Below are 21529 nucleotides of genomic sequence, written 5' to 3' on the forward strand. Positions count from 1 at the left end.
GAAGGAACTTGGCAAAGGTTGTGAAAATAGAGCATGTAATTAGACAGATTTTCTATAAATTAATGATTAACAGCCCCAGGTGAACCTGAAACACTGTCTGGCAATCATACCAGGTTCCTGGAATGTGCTCCTTTACCCACTTTCCATAATGGCTTTTCATACCTTTTTCTCTCTCCTCAAACCTCCTACCTCACTCTGCTTGTCTCCTCAGCTTGTCTCCTCCTCCTTCCATTGACCAAAAGAAGCCATTGGTTGGGGATTTTTTCATCTTCTGTGCATCAAATCTACATATCTATCTATACCCACTCTCCCCAAAACAAGGCCCAACTGTATCTGCTTCTAGTTTTCCCCTTCTTGTTGTAAGAGAAAGTAGTCTTCTATTTCCATGCCCTAGCCCTTCCTATCATTTTGCAAACTCATAATTTGTGTATGAAATTTCTGTTTGAACTGTCTATAGATGTTTCTATTTCAAATAGCATTTTATGCTGACCGATACATTGAAGTCCAGTTTTCTCAGTTGTTAAATGAGTATAAGATCTACTGTATTTGGAAAAGATGGGTCCTTGCCCGGGTCCCACACTTTAGAGACCTCACATATCACAAACACATACAAAAATGCATTTATTAAAGATCCTGTAGGGGCACATGGGTGGCTCAGTCAGTTAAGCGTCTGTCTTCAGCTCAGGTCATGATCTCACGGTTTGTGGGTTTGAGCCCCTCATCGGGCTCTGTGCTGACAGCTCAGAGCCTGGAGCCTGCTTTGGATTTTGTGTCTTCTTCTCTCTCTCCTCCTCCCCTGCTTATGCTCTGTCTCTCTCTCTCTCTCTGTCTCACAAAAATAAATAAAATGTTAAAAAAATATATATCTTAAATCATGTAGATAGCACTGTGATTTGGTCATTGGTGCTTGTACTCTCAAACATCTGCTCTCATAATTAACACCATTCAGGTCCCAGGGAAACACACCTTCATATTTTTGTCTTGTATCCTTAAAACAAAAGACAACTACATCTGAATACAGTAAAAATTTGTGGTTGAATTGTAGATTTTTTGTTTGTTTGTTTTATCCGGTGCCAATTTTAAATTGCATTTTCCACTTACCATACAGTACTTATAAAGTGTAATGTTATTTCCTTTCTCTATACACATATTCCATGTTCAAGTATCAAGAATGCCCAGTTATTTACTATAGCAGCTCAACTTTAAAACTTCCATGGAATTTACTACAGATTTGGGTCCTTTGATGTTCTGTGTGTAGCAATGCTAAATCTATGCTCATGTTGGCTTAATCAACCTCTTCAGTGGTAGGCCCAGAGGAAGCAATGCCAGATGGAGGAGCTCCACCATGGGGCGAGCCCTCAAGCATTCCTCCCCGCACACCTGCATTCTGGTACAGTTTGGTAGTGATGGAGTTGTAGACTTCCTCCAGCTCTTTCTGCTGATGTTCATATTCTTCTTGCACTGTGGTTCCCTGAATTTGGATTTAATTTCCTCTTCTTTTCCTAGTTTCCTAAGGTGGAAGCTTAGATGATTGATATTAGATGTCCCTTGTCTTCTTTTTATTTCTTTTTATTAAAAACATTTTTAAAAAGCTGTTTCTTGTTTTCTAATAAGTACATTCAATGCTATAGATTTCCTTGTAGCATTGGTTTGCTGCCTCCCACAAATTTTGAAAGATTGTGCTTTAATTTTCAGTTCAAAATATCCTTTAATTTCTCTTGAGGTTTCTTTTTTGGCCTATGTATTATTTAGAAATGCATTGCTTAACCTCCAGGGATTTAGGGATTTTCCAGTTCTCTTTCTGTTATTGATTTCTAGTTTAATTTCATTATGGTCTGAGAGAAGACACTGTATGATTTCTATTGTAAATTTGTTAAGGTTTGTTTTTGGCCCAGAATGTAGCTTATTTTGGTGAATGTTCCATGTAAACTTGAGAAGAATGCACTTTCTGCTGTTGTTGGATGAAGTAGTCTATAGATGTCCATTTATATTCAACTGATGGATGGTGCTGAGTTCAACTATGTTCTTACTAATTTTCTGCCTGCTGGATATGGGGTATTGAAGTCCCAAACTTAATAAGGGATTTATCCATTTCTCCTTGCAGTTCTATCAGTTTTTGCTTCATGTATTTTGACACTCTGTTGTTAGGTGCATATGTGTTAAGGACTTACGCATTCTTGGAGTATTGACCCCTTTATCATTATATACTGTCCCTATTTATCTCTGATAACTTTCCTGTCAGTCTTCTCTGTGTGAAATTAATATAGCTAATTTCATTTTTTTATGTTAGTGTTAGCATGATATATTTTTCTCCATCCGCTTACTTTTAATCTATATGTGCTTTAATATTTTATTTTATTTTATTTTATTATTTTGAGATTGAGAGAGAGAGCACAAACAGGGTGGGAGCAGAGGGAGAGAGGAGAGAATCCCAAGCAGGCTTCACACTCAGCGTGGAGTCTGATGCAGGGCTGGATCCCATGACCCTGGGATCATGTCTTGAGCTGAAATCAAGAGTCAGACACTCAACCAAATGAACCACCCAAGCACCCCAGTCTATATGTGCTTTATATTTAAAGTGGGCTTTATGTAGACAAAACATAGTTGGGTCTTGTTTTTTAATCCACTCTGACGATTATTAATATAGTTGGATTATCTACCATATTTATTGCTGTTTACTAATTGTTGCCCTTAGTCTTTGTCCCGCCCCCCCCCCCAGCCTTTTTATTGTGGTCCACTCTTTTTCTGCCTTTTTGTGGTTTTCACTGAGTGTTTTATATGATTCCATTTTCTCTCTTTTCTTAGCTCATCAGTTATACTTTTTTTTTACTTTTTTTTAGTGGTTCCCTAGAGTATGAAACATAAATTTACAACTAATCCAAGTCTGCTTCCACATAACACTACACTGCATTGTGCATAGTGCAAATACCTTCTAATAACAAACTAATCCTAGCTCCCCTTTCCTGTCCCTTGTGTCATTGCTGCCCTTCATTCCATTTATACATAAGCATATATATATATATATGTATATATGTATGTGTATATATACATATGTATATGTGTATATATATGTGTATATATACATATATATACACATATACATATATATGTGTATATATACATATATATACACATATACATATATATGTGTGTATATATACATACATATACATATACACACATATACATAAGCATACATAATCAAATACATTATTGCTATTATTATTTTGAACAAATTGTTGTCTGTTAGTTCAGTTAAGAATAAGAAAAAATAGGGGCACCTTGGTGGCTCAGTCAGTTGAGTGTCCAACTTCGGCTCAGGTCATGATCTCGCACTGCATGAGTTCGAGCCCTGCGTCGGACTTTGCACTGACAGCCCAGAGCCTGGAGCCTGCTTCAGATTCTGTGTCTCCCTCTCTCTCTGCTCCTTCCCTACTCACACTCTGCCTCTCTCTCAAAAATAAATAAACATTAAAATTTAAAAAAAGAATAATAAAAAATAAAAATTTAAAAACAAAAAGGAAAATATTTTTTTCCTTTATTTATTGATAAACCTTTATTTATTCTTTCTCTTATGCTCTTCCTTTATGCAGATCCAAGTTTCTGACCTATACTATTTTCTTTCTCTTTAAAGAACTTCTTTTAACATTTTTTGCAGGGTAGGTCTACTGGCAACAAATTCCCTCAATGTTTGTATGAGGAAGTCTTTATATTTCTTCCTCACTTGAAGGATAAGTTTATAGGGTACAGAATTTTAGGTTGGTGTTTTTTTTCTCAAACATTTTAAATATTTCCCTCTACTGTCTTCTTGCTTGCATTGTTTATAAGGAGAAGTTGGATGTATTTTTATCATTGCTCCTCTAAAGGTAAGGTGTTTTTTCCTCTGGCTTCTTTGGACTTTTTCTTTATCTTTGCTTTTCTGTAGTTTGGAAAGGATATCCCAAAATGAGTGTTTGGTTTGTTTGTTTTTTGGCATTTATCCTGCTTGCTGTTCTCTGCTCTTCCTGGATCTCTGATTTGGTGTGTAACATTAATTTGAGAGAAATTTTCAAGCAGCATTGTTTCCGACATTTTTTCTGTCCCTTTTTCTCTATTCTCCTTCTGGTATTTTCCATATTATTGTGTTATACCTTTGGTGATTGTCCCAGTTCTTAGATATTCTGTTCTGTTTTTTCCCCAGTCTTTTTTCTCTTTGTGTCTTAGTTCTGGTTGCTTCTGTTGATATATTCTCAAACTTAGAGATTCTTCCCTTAGCCTGTCCAGTCTACTAATAAGTCTATCAAAAAATCCTTTATTTCTGTTACAGTGTTTGGATCTCTAGCATTTTTTTCTGGTTCTTAGAATTTCCATCTCTCTGCTTGCATCACCCATCTCTTCTTGCATGCTGTCCACTTCATTCATTAGATCTCTTAGCATATTAATCATAGTTAAATTCCTGGTCTGATAATTCCAATATCCCTGCCAAATATGAGTCTGGTTCTAATGCTTGCTCTGTCTCTTCAAACTGTGTTTTTGCCTTTTAGTATGCCTTGTAATTTTTCTTGATAGTTGAACATTGTGTACTAGGTAAAAGGAAGTAAATAAGACTTTAGTAATGTGATAGTGAGGTATGGGGGGAGGGGAAGCATTTTATAGACCTATGAATAGGGCTCAGTCTTTTTATGAGTCTGTGCCCCAAACTACGAATTTCACAAGTGCCTGGCAGGTGTGTGTGTGTGTGTGTGTGTGTGTGTGTTTTCCTCCTCTTAGGTGGGACAGGATGGCAAGTGTGAGCTGGAATTAGGTATTTCCTTTTTTCCAGGTAGGTCAGGCTCTAGTTAAATATTTTTTCCTGAGGGCAGACTTTCTTCAGGACAGAATGGTCTGGCATAATTCAAGGTGGTTTCTTTTCTTCTGCCTCTCCTAGAAGCACAAGGGGATTTTTTCCTCAGTTATTTACTGTGAGAACTGGGGGAGCTCCAGGAACTTATAAAATTTGGGGGAATCCCATGATGACGGGGTCCCTCTGAAGTTTTTATTTCTCAGGATTTTCTACACTGAGCCCCCAGCATTTTGCATTAACAGTTCAGGTTATCTTACCCCAGCACTGGTCCCATGGATGTTTCTGTGCCAGTAAATGTGGTTTTCTGTATTTTTCTCTCCCTCCAATTTGGGGGCTGGGGGTTTGCCTTGTGGCCTTATTTCTCTTATGGATCTAAAAAGAGTTGTTGATTTCTCAGTTTTTTCAGCTTTTTGGTTGTTTGAATGGGATAGTGACTCTTTACACCCAGGACCCAGAAATCTCCAACTTTCTACTTATAGCTCTTGGTTAAATTATTTGGTTTCTAAAAGAATAAATCTAATCCTTTTCCCAAATGATGTACTTTAAATATGTGAAGAAAGCTATCATGTTGTTTCTAGTTTTCCCTGGACTAACATCCTCCTTTCCTTGTCTTACATTCCCTTTTTTCTCTTTTCTTACCTTCCTTTCCCTTCCTTTTCCTCTTTCTTTCATTCCCTTGTCAAATATTTATTAAACCCCTACCTAACACATTTTCTGTTAGGCACTGAAAATAACTTCTTTCCTTTCCTCAGAAAAAGTATGCACTGGCAGGAAAAAAAAAAAAACACGTAAGATTTTATTCATTAAAATGAATAGAGTAATGAATTAATAAGTGTTCTGAATCCTATAAAAGCATACTTCCTCCTGTGCTTTGGTTTTGATCACCATTGCCTTCCCAGTCATTTTCCTTTAGATAAGCTGTAATATATTAACATTCTCCTTAACTTGCAATCTGGCTGTAGTCAAATCTGTGCAGATTCAGAAAATCCTCTTATCTCCCATCTTCAAGCTAAATATGTTTTGAATAGGTTAATGATTGCTTGTGTAGGAATAAGTCATGACTGGAAGAGTGTGTTTGAATGACTGATGCCATATGTAAAATATGGACTGGTCTAATATGAATTTTCTAATGAATATTTATCCCAATGCTAATTGTCAAAATGCAATCAAGCCACACAATCCACACAGGATGGCATAGCCATTTTGGAGTGCGGTAATCTTTAGTGGAAGGTGAATGAAATTGTCCTGATGCAGGTGTAGACCCTAATAACCATCAGGGCTCATAATGGACAAAGTTCATCCTAGAATTTGTTAAAATAACAGCAGTTTTATTATGAATCCAGAATTTCATGGTGTGGAAAGCCTATGATTTACACTGGTTGATTGTGACTCATTAGTGGTAGATGAACAAAGAATAAAAAAATACTACTTATTGGGTCACCATAGTTACCATTTAAAATAAAAACATGCGCAGATATATTTTTTCAACTTCAGGATATTCTCTCAAGGTGGCTTTGAATCACCTATTGCAGAATCCTAAAAAATTAAATCGATGGCTTAGAATTTAAATGAAAAAGTAGGTTTCAGAAAAAGAGCAGATAACTTCTTAAAAAGGAAGTTTTGCCCTTTCTATACAGCTTTGCAACTGAAAATCTGTGTTTTGATTCCTGTGACCCTGAACAGTAAGGCTGGAAGTTGGCCTTTATTTATTTCACATTGCCTTTCAGATTTCTCTTTAAATTCCCTGTGATGACTGACTGTTGTTTTTGATGGTCAAATGATGCTTAACGATGAAAACCAGAAAAGGCCTTGACTAGGGTACTGAAGCCTGTAACATGCCCAGGAGCAGATTCTATGTAAAGATTTGAAAACACGAAGCATAGGGAAGCATGTTAAGAAGAATTCCCAGCTCACGACAGCGTGGCAGAGAAAAGCTAAGATCACCATATGGTTATTCTATCTGCCAAAGCACAGTGGCTTTTGCTTCTTGCACCTGAGAGTTATTGGAAACAACATTCCAGCGTATGTTAGTAGATGTTCTCTGTCACCATGCCAGGAAGTTATATAACTCAGAAAAATAAATAGAGAAGAAAGTTCTTTGGAGCACTTATGCATACTTGTGAAAATCTCAGATTTAAAAGAGAGACTACTCAGTCAGACGTCAGAGCACAATACTTAAACCAAACAAAACTCTGAGGTGTAGTGTGAGGAGAAACAATTGGATTCCTCCCAGAGAAATTTCTTATCCCTGAAAGAGAGCAGAAAAATTGAAAAGAATGGCTCCTGGTCCTTTGAATGTTCCAAGAATGAAAGAGACAGCCTGGTCTTAAAATACTTTTTAAAGTTAAAAACAAAAACAAAAACACTTCTTGTGGCATATTACAGAGTCTTTTCATATTTTCTTCTCAAAATGAGATCATTCCTTTGCACCATTTAAGAGCCTAAGACTCACTTAGGGATGGTGAATAAAAAGCACCACTATCTCAAGCCTGCATTCTGAGCTTTTATGTCTCATTGCCTGTCACAAGGAAGCTTCCTGGACATTTTAAACTTTTTAAAAACTTCAATTCAATAAAAATGAAGATTTTCCTTTTAGGTCACCATTTCTTCTGGCAGACTGAGTCTAAAATGCACTTTATTTCCCTTTAATTTAACAGCTCCAGCAGCTTTTCCAGTTAAATCGACTGTTCATTATTGAGCCCCATTTATGAAGGGGCTGTGCAGTGCAGTTTAATGAATCCTTGGCACAAAGCTCCCTTTCAGGACTGGGAAAGAATAGAGGCTGTTCAGGCCCTGTAGGGCTGTATGTCAAAGCCAGCCCATAATGCCTGTCAGCCAAGGGCAGAAATTCCCACTGATATAAGAATGTGCAAGAAATCAACTTTCACCACCGACGAGCAGATTAAGACACGATCAGGAAATGAGACTGTAGGTTTAGAACAGTGACACCTGTTTGAACAGAGAGATTTTCCCATCCCTTGATCACTGTGTGCCTGGAGTGGGGGCTGGTAGAAACGGCAGCCCAGCCAAGGCCTCAAAGCCTTCCAGGGTCTTCTGAGAGGGGACGATCATTGTGGGTGGAGGCACCTTTGGGCTAGGTCTTGTGCTAAGTGCACTCATATTCCTTTTTCTACTTTAATCTTCATAAGAAGCCTATGAGAATTATTTACATGTAACAAGAGAGGAAACAAAGGCTCATGGTGCTTTATTTCTGGTTCAAGGTGGCAGTACTAATTAGCCACTAAGTGGCAATGAGGAGGTGGAATGTAGGCCTGTCTGGCTCCCAAGTGTCTGTCTTTTCTAGTGGTCTGAAGTGAGGCTCATCAATAGATTTTGTCCTTTGGAAATATCCAAGTTCTAGTCACTAGGAAGAGTTAAAAATTTTTAATTGCATGGGATATACATTGATTGCCTACTTTGTGCTAGGCATATGTGGTATACATTGGGATTGCAGGCAGATGAGCTATGGCATGAAAATTATGAGCAGTGGTAGTAATGGGCTTCCCATACTGCTAGACAGGCCTGGGTTTAAGTCCTAACTCTGAGTATATATAACTTGCATACCTTTCAGACCTTGGGAAACCTTGGGAAAGTCCCTGTCACTAAGCCTTGGCTGGGCTGCTCTTTTCCCAGCCTCTACCCTAGCTGCACAGTAGTCAACTGATGGTGGCTCTGGTGCTGCTGACTACTCTCCTAAGGGTATCACAGTCCAGAGGATTTCTGCAGAAAGAAGTCCTGGATGCTTTTGTGTAGATACTATGAGATCCCCTGATTCTCAAAATGGTGAGTAGATTCGTTTTCTTTCAGCATCATGGAGCAGATCAAGCCTGTTGAAGTATAATTTTTAAAAAGGTAAAATCATGATTCTCAGGCAAATATAAATGAACCACAGGTAAGAGAGTCTATTTAATTTATGAATTAGTAAAGAAGCCATTAAGATGTTATGGTTGGTTCAAAGAACATTTAAAAAGCCAGGTATATATTATTACAATATTAGGGTGAGTTTGCATAAAAGCTGGCTATAGGTCTCTGTGGTTCCATGGATAGAAATTTGCATATCTACTGGGCAAAATTCTACCAGGTGATAAGTAGTTTTACTAAATCTGGAAACTTCAACTAATAACAAATTGTGAGAAAAATTAAATTCATTATTCTAGACAATCTCTGGGTGGTCTTTGTGCCTGCATAACAGTGAAAGAATGTAGGACTCACATTTCTACTTCATTTCCAAGTTTTGTGTAACTTTTATGACAAGCCTTATATTTTATCGACAAGTAAATTTGGAACCACCTAGAGAGAGGAAATGATTTTCCCACATCATAGTGAGTTATTGGGAAAGCCAGAACTAAAATCCTGGTCTCCTGTCTTCCTAAAAGTGTTTGTTCCACTTTGTTATAGAACCACATAGCAACCCTATTTCCTCCTCTAGAGACCAGAGAAGAAGAGAACTCACACTTTTCTGATTGTAGAGAGTGAAGGGGCATGTATTTTCTAGGGCAGCTTTTAAATTAAGATCAATGAAATATGGAAATAAGAAATAAATGCTAACTGACCCATTTTACTAAGATACAAATTAAAAAGTTAACCTTGGGGTTTCCTTCTTACAGCACAGAAGGTAGTTTGGTTCCTCAGATAAGGATCCCTAGAAACAGACCTTGAGATGGAGAGTTGTGCTCAGAAGGTTGATTGAGGGGGCTCTCAGTAGATACACCTGTAGGAAGTGAGAAAGTCAAGATTATGCAGAAGAAGGTGACCTGCTATCAGCCTCAGCTGATCTTGTGGAAAGCTCTGGACCTAGGATGGCCTTTCACACTTGACTCAAATTGAAGCAAGGTGGGGCTTCTGGCCTTTGTAGCCCTCCATCTGCCAGTCATTGGTCTCTGGTGCACCTGGGGAAGGATATGACCTTGAGCAAGGCAATTCCCTCAGCAGTGGGCAATGCTTGATAAGGGCTAGGGCTGTCAGCCATTAGTAGACAATAGAATCAGCTGCTGGGGGATGGGTTCATCAGCTCCCAGAAGGGATCTGGGCAGAGTACCATGATTTCCACTTTGTATGATTTTTATTACAAAGTTACCTGTGATAAAAAGATTTCAACTCAAGGGCCAAAACTGATAGATTAGTAGTGTCAGGAGTACTATTTTGAGAAGGGTTCTAAGCTCATCTGGGCTAGGTAGAAAGAATGTGATGATTGATTAGTGATGTCTTTCGAACAGTGAGTCTTGATGCCACAATTCTTGGATTGAATGGTGGTATAGAGTGACTGCACCATGAAGTTTGCCTATGACCATCCTGGTTTATGTCTTGCTTCCAGTGTAATTACTGATAAGCAATTTTACCTTTTATTCTCAAAAATGTGGGGGCTCTTGGGTGGCTCAGTCGGTTGAGCTTCCGACTTTGGCTCAGGTCATGATCTCGTGGTTTGTGAGTTCGAGCCCTGAGTTGGGCTCTGTGCTGCTGACAGCTCAGGGCCTGGAGCCTGCTTCGGATTCTGTGTCTCCCTCTTGCTCTGCCCCTCCCCCACTCATGCTCTGTCTCTCTGTCAAAAATAAACATTTAAAAAAGTTATTTTCAAAAATGTACTCCCTTGGAAAATCAGTCATACTAGGACAGAAATTCTCAACCTTGCCATTCCTGCCTCTCTCTTCTGAAAAGTGCTCCTTTCTCTCTGGGCCCTATTTTGGACAAATAACCTAATATCCTCAGTGCATTTAGGCTTTCAAAACAGACTGGTAGAGGGACGCCTGGGTGGCTCATTTGGTTGAGCAGCCAACTCTTGGTTGGGTCATGATCCCAGAGTCATGGGATCGAGCCCCAGATTGGGCTCTGTGCTGAGCATGGGTCCTGCTTAAGAGTCTCTCTCTTTCTTTCTCTCCCTCTGCCCCTCTACCCCACTCATGCTCTCTCTCTCTCTCTCTCTCTCTCTCTCTCTCTCAAATAAAGAGAAAAAAAAAAAGACTGACGCAGAGGGTTTTCTTTAGCAACTTCTGCTTCTAGCTTGGCAACACAAAACTCTCCTGAGGCATAGGTGCAAATGTCCCTAGCAACCTTTCTAGAAAGGGCACAGAGTTAGTTCGTGGTGGTTGGAGATGTAAGGCAAAGTACAGAGAGAATAAAACAAATTACAACCACAGAAAATTATTCTGCCGCATGGTAAAGCAGAATGTTGTAGATATAGCTACCATCTGGCCCCACTGAAGGTATGTTGGCAAGATTCTCAAGTCTGGAAGAGAATGTCGAAATCATCTATCCATTTTATAGATGGGAGACAGGCCAAGGTAACACTCTAGGTAGTTGTGAAGCAGGGATCAGGACACTGGTTCCTTAAATCTCCCAGTCTAGAGCTTCTACTGGACCAGCTTCAGTTCGCCAAGGAGAAATTAGCAGAGTCTGTAGCAGTGACAACAACATGGAGTCAGCAATTTGGCCTTGGATAAAAGAAAAAGATTGCTCTCAGACCTGGGATGACTTGGCAGAGGCGCTGGCAAGGAAATTGCTGTACGCAAGAGCATGGGCATTATTTTTCTTCTGTAAACAGAGCATGGCATCAGGTTGGGGGCCAAAGTCTTCTCTGGTGCCAGGAAAGTGACAGAGGCTAAAAACTGCTACCACGGATGAGGCGGTTTGCCACATGCCATGGAACACAAAGATAAATAAGCTCCTCTGCTCAGAAATCTCCGGTGGTTCTCTCCATTTTCCTAAGATCAAATCTAAGCTCCTCTGCATAGCATTTGAGGCACCCTTTCTGGTCTTGTCTTTCTCTACTCCCTGTCTCACACCCTATATTCCAACGACATGGTACTCCCGCAATTACCCTGACACTGCCCTGCACTTTTATACCTCTGTGTCCTGGCTCACGAGGCTCTCTGTAGGATGCCCTTCCCACCACCTTTTTAAAAACTTTTATTTACCAAAACTCTCCTTATCTTTTACAGCACAACTCAACAGCATGTTCTTTATGAAGGCTTCTCCCCCTTCTGTGCTCCATGTGCCTCTATTCGAACGCTGTCCTGAGGACAGAAAACATGTCTGGCATTTCTCCATGTCTAGAGCGTGGTGTACCTAGGATATTGCAGGTGCTCAGCAAATGTCTGCTGAATGAATAAATTGACATGACTGTTGGACTAAAATAAATCATTGGGAATATATCTGTCTTCTTAGGACCAGGACTTAATTACATGTGTATCTTTGGTGCTTAGGATGGTGCCTACCACATAGTAGGTCCCAATAGATATTTCTTTTTTTTTTTTTAAGTTTACTTATTTTGAGAGAGAGAGAGTAGGGGAGAGGCAGAGAGAGAGGAAGAGACAGAAAATCCCAAGTAGGCTCTGCACTGTCAGCAAGGAGCCTGATGCAGGGCTTGAACCCATGAATCGTCAGATGCTTCACTGACTGAGCCACCCACATGCCCCCCCAATAGATATTTCTTAAGGGACAGAGATAGACAAGTACACAAATAGCTGATATACGGCAGACTGGGCATGGAGACACTGGACTTATATTTGAAGCTAAATGATGTCCGTACCAGCTCCTTGACCATCAACAAGGTGCCTAAGCTCTGTGAGTTTAGGTATCTTCAGTACAATGGGGATGATATTAACTACCTGAAAGCGTTATTGTGAGGGTTAAATGAATAATGAAGGTGCCCAGTATACTTCAGATGTACAGTGGGAACTCAGTAAATGCTTGTTGAGTGAATGGGTGGATGAATAAAAAAGTGTCATTAAAGAGATTGAGGTAAAGCATCAGGAAAGCAGGAGGGAGGGAGATATGGCAGCCTGAGTTGGTGGTAACAAAGACCTGGGAGGGCTTTTTGAGAGAAAGGTTAACATTTAATATGGATTTGAAAGCAGAATAGGATTCTCAGAAAGTGCAGTGGAATTAGTGATACCTTATTCTACCTTATAGACCTATACCCTAGTTTATTTTCAGCTGCCCCTAATGCTATGCCCAACAAAAGTCACTGTAACAATAATGAGGAAAGACCAAGCATAATATAGCAAAACAAGTGTTTAGGTAGGGGAGTCTAAATTCAGGTTATCTTTTCATAAAAGTGATTTTGAGGGATTGGGGGAGGGAGATTGAAAGATAGGGTGGTATCCTAAGACTTAAAAGCTCCCCCTTTATTCATTTCCTCCTTGGTGCTGTCAGGAAATGCTTTCCGGAAAGAACAGGCAGGTTTAATGCAATTATGTCGTGTTGGCCCTCCCCAGTTTGGCCATGTGCTAGGCAACTCCAGCTGGCCTCACACAAGAGAAAACAAACTTCAGCTGCCCCTTAGGCCATTGTTTTAGCACTCCGCAGAGAAGGGTTCCAGCGGCTGATCCGAGCTGCTTAAGCTGTTTAATTGAATGAATTCAACCTCATATAATAGGATCTAGGTCTTTAAGCATTTCTGTCTGGCGTACCGGATATTAGGCTGAGGGCTGCTCAAGTTACCCGGCCTTGCTGAGACCCTGCATGTCTCCAGTGTTGGCACTTGTCACGTTCTGGTGTAAACCTCCGTGGGCTCAGAGCAGCCTTATGCTCTGCCCTGATGGATATTGCTCCGCACTGATTCAACTTAAGTCTCTAAGAGGGGTATGCAATCAGGTATTTGAATGAAGTCTGAACCAAAGAAGATTCCACATGCAGGGACGTGTAATTTTTCTCATTTGTTCTTTTTTTTTTTTTTTAATGTTTATTTTTATTTTTTGAGAGAGACAGAGACAGAGTGTGAGCAGGGGAGGGCAGAGAGAGAGGGACACACAGAATCTGAAGCAGGCTCCAGGCTCTGAGCTGTCAGCACAGAACCTGACACTGGGCTTGAACTCACAAACCATGAGACCTGAGCCAAAGTCGACCGGCCACTTAACCGACTGAGCCACCTAGGCACCCCAAGCCTCTTCTTCTAAGCTGAGATCATGCTCTCATTGAGGCAACCCCTTCAGACAACTGCTTGAAGTGGTGATGCAAAAACCTAGCTACTTCTGCCTAGTGCAGTGCTCCTTTAATGAGTCCTCTTTGCAGCAGACATCTCTGGGCTTGCAGAGACTTCTGTCAGATCTACGGAACTGTCTGAGGCCCTCCCTGCTGGATTTGGCCTCTTCTTTCCTTTCCTTTCAGAAGTCTCAGATATGCGTTGGAATCTGAAGGCTCTCCTTGTCCAATTCTGATTTCTCTCCCTTTTATCTTCCGTGTTATCCCTCAAAAGGCTGCCTTCCCTGAAACTATTGGTTATAGAACACTTAATATCTTTTCCATCTGTTTTCCAGTCCTCCCTTGATATAGTTCTAGCACAAAGTTTAGTTTAATTAATATTCAATGATTATTCTTAGTAAATATTCTTCACAGCTCATTTACATTTTATTGAAATTTCTTGTACAGCTTTTGTTTTACCCTATGTTAATAACTGCCTTATTTTGGTGGAGGGGGACTTAGTTTTCTATATACATTTCACTAATTCTTCCCTAAACAGGTTAACAGAATGTGTTATGCCCAGAATTCGTGATCCCCAAAGACCACTAGGGAGCCGAGTCCGATGCAAAAGCAAAGAGCCTTTATTCGAGCTAGCTCGAGCTCAATCCCCTACCTGCACCGACGCAGCGGTGAGATACCAGGGAAAGAGAGCGAGTTTCAAAAGGACAAAGGTTTTATTGGGGCCTAGGGGCAGTTGGTGAGGTAATGGCTATGGCCTCAGCCGATTGGCTGGGGAAGGGTCCTGGGGAAGGGTCCGAGTCCTGTTAGGCAGGTGAGGGGGGGGTTACTCAAGGGGAGGAGGTGTGGTCAAGGTGAAGGACACAGAACAAGATGGAGTCAGCCGGCGTAGGCCCGCCCTTTCAAATGGTAACACCTTCTTATAGAATTTAGAATGCTTTTGATTGCAAGTAGCATTACGCCCAGCTAAAAGTAGCCTAAACAAAAGAGGTTTATTATTTCACCCTTCAAGAAGTCTGCAGATAGAGAGTTCTGGGGTTAGTTAATGCAGTGACATTATAATATCATTGAGGATTCAGGTGCTTTTCACATTTCTGGTCTGCCAACCTCAGCATGTTGATTTTTTTGTTTTTTTGGCTTGCCCCTTCATGGTTATAAGATGGCTGCCACAGCTCCAAATATCATTTACATATGAACAAAGGCAGGAAGGAGAACATTTCTTCTCCTCTTTCTTTTCTCTCCTTTTATCTCTCTTTTTGATATGTAGGTAAGGGGGTACTTTCCTTGAATACCAAGAATAGATTTCTCTTAATGTCTCATTGGCCAAGATTGGATCACCAGCCCATGCTGTAGTTAAAAGGGAAGTGCAATTGTCTGTCATATTCAGCCTCCACAGAAGTAGGTGGGCCCTGTCAGGTAAGGATAAGAATAAGGGTAGGATATTGAGAGCAGCAAGGGTATCTGCCACCTCCTACCATTATGGTCAAACACATAAGTATATATATCATTTCCATTTATTTCTCTTGAGACATCCCCTCCTTCTCCAGGAATTCTCCATTTTCCTGCTTAGATTTGGATTAATTGTCATCCCTCAGTCTCTATATGGTTATTGTTGTGATATTTTTCTTGGTCATCATCCAGGGAATTCTATTTGATTCTATCTCATGATGGATCTCCTGTTTTCTGGATACTCTTTTCTTCTACTTCTTAATGGAGTACATTATTCTTGGTTCCCTGAGAAAAGTTTCTTGAGAGATAATTTTATAAGATATTGTATCTGAAAATGTGGGTATGCTCTGCTTATGCTTGAGTGGCCATTGGGTTTGGTATAGAATTCTAAGTAGGAAATAATTTTCTTTCAGATTTTTAAGTTCATTGCTCCATTGTTTTCCAACTATTGTTAATGAAAAATCTGATGTTATTCTGATTCCATTTTTATTTTCATTTTTTGTTCATGATGGTAATTTTTCTCCAGAGTCCTTTATTCCTTGATATTCTAAAAATTTATAATATCCTTTGGTGTGAGTCTTTTTTCATTGTTTGCCAGGCATTTAGGGGGTTGTTTTATTCTGGAAATGCATATCTTATAATTCTACAAAATTTCCTTCTTTAATTTCTTTCATAATATTTTCTTCTCTGATTTATCTATTCTCTTTTCTGAAATTTCTTTAGGCTAAATATTGAACATCTCTTTGACTTTTTGTTTTTTCTAGGATATTTCCTCAACTTTATCTTCCAATTCTTCTCTTGACTTTTTAAAATGTATTACCACAAGTTTCTAAGAGCTTTTTTTTTTTTTTTTTTTTTGATACCGTTTCCTCTTTTGGTAGCATCTAATTCTTGTTTCATGACGGCGATATTTTCTCTTATCTTTTTAATCTTATTTTATCTCTTTAAATTATAATTTATGGGAGTTTTCTTTTGTTTTTTGCATTGTCAGTTTCCTCTGGGATTCTCATCTCCCAATGTTTTTGCTTTTGTTTTGTTTTGTTTTTGTTTGTCTTTGCCATCCATGTTGAGGACATTTCCCAAATATTTGATGAACCTTGCATGACAATTTATGTTCAAGAGTGGATAACTAAAAAGCTTACTGGGAGGCCACCCAATTTTTTCTCTTGTGCTAGTAACTGCACAGAGAAGACAACTCCAATTTCCTGATTGAGGAGTAGGTAACCTGCTGCAAACATTCTAGAAACTGACTGAAAAGGTTAAAGGTCATAATTCATAATGCAGAACCTCATTTAATCCTCTGTTTTCAGTACAATGTTTCATTGCTCCCTCTCCATTGCGCATGGAATCTCCTAGACTAGAACCATTATGGTTCAGTTTCATAGAAATAAAAATCTTGTTTTCAAATCCAATTAGGAGAGATGTTGTTATGTGGCTGCATGGGTTGGGGAAGGGATCTTAGAACCTAACTGCTTCTTACACAGGCTTTCAACCAATTCTCCTATTTTCAGTACCTCTCCTCACTCTTGCTTTCTTAAATACTGAAGCTTTCCTGGTCAGCTAGTTTCCAAATCAGCTAGTTTCCAAATTTCTTCTTCCTTTTTCTATTCTTTTGCCATGCTTTTATAAATTATTATGCTTATAGATTTATGCCAGCATATACATTTATATACAGCATATACATAAATATACATTTATGCCAGCATATACATTTTATATTTTCATTTGTCTTATTCACTATATATAACATACATTTATAATGTTTTTTACATTTCCTCACTAATTTAGTACTACAAAAACTGCTTTGAAGCTATTGATCTGCTTTCATAGATTTAACATCCAGATGTACTGTATTAATAATGAAGAGAGTGAAAATGTTACCAACAAAAACTGTAATGTGTAAATTATATAAAAATGAGGTGAAAAGCACCTCTCTTAACTGAATGGTCACATAATTTAATTAGAACAAACATATTCAGAACAAACATATTATAATACATGTGTAATAACTAGGATGTGATAATAAAGAATAAATTGAGGGGTGCCTGGGTGACTCAGTCAGTTAAGCTGCCAACTCTTGATTTCAGCTCAGGTCATGATCTCAGGGTCATGAGACCAATCCCCACATGGAGCCTACTTAAGATTCTCTCTCTCCCCCTCCTCCCCACCCCCACTTGCACCCCTGTTTGTGCTCACTCTCTATCCCTTTGTCAAAAAAAAGACTAAATTGTGATTTCTGTGAAAGTCATAATTAATTTTTAATTTAAAATTTATGGAATATATTCCGACAAAATTGTTTCAGCTCTCTTTTCTTTTGAAATCACTAGGGATCACCTGAGCAATCAATCATTGATAACAAGCAGGGGATGGAGGGCATAGTATAGGAAACACTGACTTAGTGATTGTCTAGGGTAGGAGAGTCTAATGTTGCTTTTATGGTACTGCTCGCTGCCCTGGTTTAGCAATATTCTGGAAAGCTCATAGCATCAAAAAAAAAATTGGACAGGGCTCCTGGATTGGCTCAGTCTGTTGAGCGTCCAACTTCGACTCAGGTGGTTTGGCTCAGGTAGTTCCCATGGTTCGTGAGTTCGTGGGTTTGAGCCTGCATCAGGCTTGCTGCAGAGACTGCTTGGGATCCTCCATCCTCCTCTCTTTTTGCCCCTCCCCCACTTGTGCTCTTTCTCTCTCAAAAATAAATAAACCTTAAAAAAATTGGACAGACACTGGTAGGATGCGTTCCACTTTGCAAAGTGCTTTCACATCCATTATCTCAGTTGAAATAGGCAGGGCAGGGATTAGCCTTTTTTTTTTTTTTTTAAATTAAGGGATCATCTTTTATTTTTTTATTTCAAGTTTTTATTTAAATTCTGGTTAGTTAACATGTATGGTAAAATTGGTTTCACGTGTAGAATTTAGAATCTAGTGATTTCATTCTTTTATTTCATTCTTTTTGATGGCTGAGTAATGGCCATTTGGGCCATTTATCAGTCAGTGGCCATTTGAGATCTTTCCATAACTTGGCTATTGATGATAATGCTGCTATAAACTCTGGGGTGTATGTACTCCTTTGAATCAGTATTTTTGTGTCCTTTGGGTAAATACCTAGTGGTGCAATTGCTGGGTGGTTGGGTAGTTCTATTTTTAATTTTTTCAGGAACCTCCACACTGTTTTCCAGAGTGGCTGCACCAGTTTGCATTCCCACCAACAGTGTAAGAGTTCCCCTTTATTTGCATCCTCGCCAACATCTGCTGTTTCCTGTGTAGGGCAAGGATTATCTTGCTCAAGAGATATTTCCAAGGTATTCCATTAGAATGAAAGCTTTCTGTTTAGTTGCTTTTGATAGATTTATTGAAGTGTGGGGCTATTCTTCTGCAGAGAAGGCTATTATTTAACAAATAGCCCATGAAAGTTATTTCATGACAAACCGTCACAATACTTACTGGCTTAGAATTAAATTTATTACCTCATATGGTTGTATAGGTTGGCAATGTGAGTGGTTATTTCGCAGGTCTTTCCTGGAACCACTCATGTGGCTTCAGTTATCTGATGATTTGAGTGGGTTTGGAAGGTGCTGAGTGGCTTCACTGGCATGCCTGGCAGTGGTGCTGCCCATCATCAGGATTCTCCTGGGATTGTTCATAGTGTGGGGATCTCAATATAAAAGTGGAAGCTGCACAATCTCTTGAGTTGGAAGTTGCAAAGGTTTGGAACTTGTGTACTATCTCCAACACAGACTTAAAAGTGTGGAGAAATAAACCGCATGGGAGGTTTCAATGTCACATTGTAAAGGGGCTTGGACCCAGGGATCAGTGATTTATTGGGGCCATTTTTATAATGATCAGCCACAGCTGTTATTTATGAAGATTGGTCACTCCATTTTATACTTTACTCTTGATGGGAACCCTTGAAAGAAATATCTGACTGGGTCTAGTAGCAAGGATTCTTCTTTTTATCCTAAGCAATTCATAACTACACTGATACCATGAAAGGAGAACCAGACGAGTAGGTAGTAAACCTTGGTTTTACATTGAAGCTATTAATTGCAGCACTATTTGTGATACAAAAGGTCTGGGAAAAAAACCCAGCTAAGTTAATCATAACAAGACTGGTTGAATAAACTGTGGTAGATCCACCCAGTGGAATACTATACAACTATAAAAGAAAAGGAATGAAGATATGTTATTGTGAAGTAAAAAAAAAAAAAGATAGAGGGAAGCATATATATGATTATCTAGCAAAGAATAAGCCTGAACCCAAACAAAACAACAACGATGATAACCTATTGGAAGAGGGGACAAAATAGGGTAGAGGGGCTACAATGAAAGCTAGCCCTTCCTTGACTATGTCTTATGGTGTAGTTTTGAGTTTGAAACGATATAAATGTGTAAAAATTATAAAACAAAATTAAACATGTATAAAGCAAATTTTATATAAAACAAAGTAGAACAAGTGAACCCACCTGTCTATTGAATTCGTGACATAACCACTAGGATTTTTTGAAGTGAAATTTAAAACATAGTAATTAGACTGTTCCTCACCAGTGGGATATGTTTGAAGGACAAAAGGATGGGGGAAAAAGAAGGAAAGAAAAAGAATTGTTTGTAGTAATTATATTATTAAGAACATTGGCATTGTTATTATGAAAGTATTACACATATTGTAGCATATATTCTATAGTGTGTGTGTGTGTGTGTGTGTGTGCATGTGTGTATACTATAGCATAAAAAAGAACATGAATCTGATCAAGCCTCTTCTTCTGTTTCCCATTTACAGGAAACAGGGACCAAAGAAACATGTAAAATGACACCATGCAGATTGGATGCAACTAACCAAGTTTAGAATGTGGGAAAGATGACAAGGCAAAGACCAGTTTCTTCAATAAACCAATTGCAAAGAAAACACAAAGTGGAGGCAATATAGATTAACAGAGATTTAAGAGACATACCAAAACAATTCTTTGCTATTTCTTCCATTGAGGGTTGGATTCTAATTTCCCTCCCCTTGAATTTGATCTGGCCTTAGTGACTTGCTCAATCAACAGGATGTAGTGAAAATGACATTCTGGGAATTCTGGGGCTAGTTTGTAAGAAGCCTGGGAGGTGCCACATAAGGCCACTTGCAGCACTGTCTCTGGGATACCTGAGCCTAAGAAGTCTGAGTACTCTTAGACGAGTATGTTGGAGAGGCCAGCATTGTAGGCACAGGTGCAGTCATGTGAATGATGCCATCTTGGATCCTCCACACCAGCTATAGTCGATGTGGAGTGGACCAGAAGGATGACTCAGCCAAGCATTGCTCAATTAGTAATCCATAATACTGTGAGATATAATAAAATGTTGTTTGTTTTTAGCTACTCAGTTTTGGAGTAGTTTGCTATACAACTATAGACAAACAGAATAACATCTAATATTTTAAGATGGAAATTAAGATGTGGTGTTAGTAGAATGTTTTGCAGGAGGAAAGATGACAAAAAAACCAAAAACAAACCAAGAGATATGTTTTTGGGTATGTTCAATTTGTGAGGTAATGTTATTTCATGATGAAAATGATAATAAATTGTGTGGTGAAATTGAGGAATTGATTTATTTTATTTCAGGTTTCAAAAATAGCTATGAGAAATTGGTATGGGGGGAGGGGAGAAAAGATGCATAATTATTTTTCCCTTTGTGAATGTGCATTCCTGACATCTCTGAGGACTAAGATCGTCCTGCAGGGAGTATGATTAAAGTTACAAAGAGGAAAACAAAATAAGTAAGTCAGCTCTTGATCCTGCTGCTATATTTACCCACAAGAAAGGAGGCAGCTCTCAGGTGGGCTTTTGTTTAAGTAATGTCCTGAAATCCAAGTGTAAAAGAACAATATGAAATCTCAATTCTCCCAAACTGTTTGGGGCAGTTCAGCCCTTGAGCCCCTGGGGGGCTTGGTTCCCAAGGAGACTAATCCCACTTGCTTAGCATTAGGTATCACTAGGGCAAAAGAGCTCTAGTCTGGAGCTCTGCAGAGAGGCCCTTGCGCAGGCTGGAGCTGGGTCCCTTTGCCCCATAGGAAGTGAAGTGCATTGATGTCAAAGCCATTCAAGTGAGTGTGCTCACTCAGGGTGTAGGAGGAGGGGCTGATGGGCTTGGCAGGATCTGGCCACTGACTGCTGAAACTAATTTCATCTCAGATAGAGCTCTTCCCCAAAGGAAAGTAGATCAAGGGGGAAAGAAACTGAGACCATGAGGTAGGGTCTACATGAGCAATTTAGTTGGATATTGGAAGCTCTAAGGATTTATTTTGGCTTCAGGTGTTAGTTATTTCAAGTAGAAGTTATTCTTTATTGCCTCATTTTCTATAGTTTT

The 21529-nt window shown here is 39.2% G+C and overlaps 1 protein-coding gene across 2 annotated transcripts in view; it reads left to right on the top strand.

Annotated features, from left to right (window-relative positions):
- PRCP (prolylcarboxypeptidase) overlaps positions 1-20761 on the top strand; it is a 141515-nt gene extending 120754 nt beyond the window's left edge. For both annotated transcript variants that reach the window (XR_009249654.1, XR_009249655.1), the window contains one exon: positions 19962-20761. The gene's annotated coding sequence lies outside the window, so the exon portion shown is untranslated. The remainder of the gene's footprint in view (positions 1-19961) is intronic.
- The last annotated feature ends 768 nt before the right edge of the window (positions 20762-21529 follow it).

The sequence above is a fragment of the Neofelis nebulosa genome, chromosome 10 (assembly GCF_028018385.1).
Source record: "Neofelis nebulosa isolate mNeoNeb1 chromosome 10, mNeoNeb1.pri, whole genome shotgun sequence".
NCBI classification, from domain to species: domain Eukaryota; kingdom Metazoa; phylum Chordata; class Mammalia; order Carnivora; family Felidae; genus Neofelis; species Neofelis nebulosa.